The sequence below is a fragment of the Notothenia rossii genome (genome assembly GCF_949606895.1).
Source record: "Notothenia rossii genome assembly, chromosome: 5".
In the NCBI taxonomy this organism is placed as follows: Eukaryota; Metazoa; Chordata; class Actinopteri; order Perciformes; family Nototheniidae; genus Notothenia; species Notothenia rossii.
The window spans coordinates 37,555,277-37,556,364 of NC_136903.1; positions in this window are offsets into that span (position 1 = coordinate 37,555,277).

Consider the following 1,088-nt stretch of genomic DNA (forward strand, 5'->3'; position numbering starts at 1 on the left):
CTTCATGGGGGGTTTAGTAACCACTGGCTCAATTTACCCCCCAGCAGTCAGCTCTCTTTGCCCAACAGCCACTTTTTGGGAAAAAATACTCTAGTTTGGTCATTTGTGCTAATCTTTAGCTAAATGATTCACATTGTTTCACATCATGCTTAATAACCAACATGATTGATACACATTTTTAGACCTGGGAAATGTGCTTTGACATAACAGCAATTATACCTGACATGTGGCATAGTTGCCACTTAAACATGCTCTTCTCCCCATCACAGACCAATATGAATGATGGGTGCTTCCTGAATGTATGGTCACATGACGACAAATGTGCACAGTTCCCTAGATTAAGGGGGTGGGTCAATTTACCCATTGGGTTCCTCTGAACACACTCCCCTACTGACCCAGAAGGAGACGCAGGTTCTGGTCCAGGCTCTAGTCATCTCAAGCCTTGACTGCTGCAATCCTCCTGGCTGGTCTACCTGCATGTGCCATCCCACCTCTAGATCTAATTCAGAAAGCAGCAGCCTGACAGGTCTCCTACACACTGAATCCACTTCAAGACACTGGTACTGGCCTAACGTGGTGTCAATGGGTCGGGTCATTCCTACATCCAGAACATGGTTAACCATACACTCCAGCTTGTGCACTTTACTCAGAATCAGCCAATCGTCTTGCTACTGTAAGGAATGAAATCAATATTTATATGGCGTAACTTAAAATTAATAACACTGTTTTATTCTGAAACCGGATGTTCACGACATTGTCAACACAAGACTTCCTGTATGCTCAGACGGTGTTAGCATTAGCATGTAGCTAATATTATGTTTTGTGTACATGAATTTAAGGAGAAATTACATTTAGTGTTGCACACTAAACACACTGTCTTTAACCCTCACTTATTGACGCTGCAATACTATTATTAGGGAATGTTTAAATGACTAACAGATATTAGAATATTGTAAAACTAACATCAGAAAACAGCAGGACGTGCCTTGGACCCCCGCCCCCGTCAACGCTAAGCCAATAGGAGAAGACTACAGTTGATAAAATGAGAAGCCAGCAGGAAGTCGGTCTCTTTCGCCGCTGTCCATCAA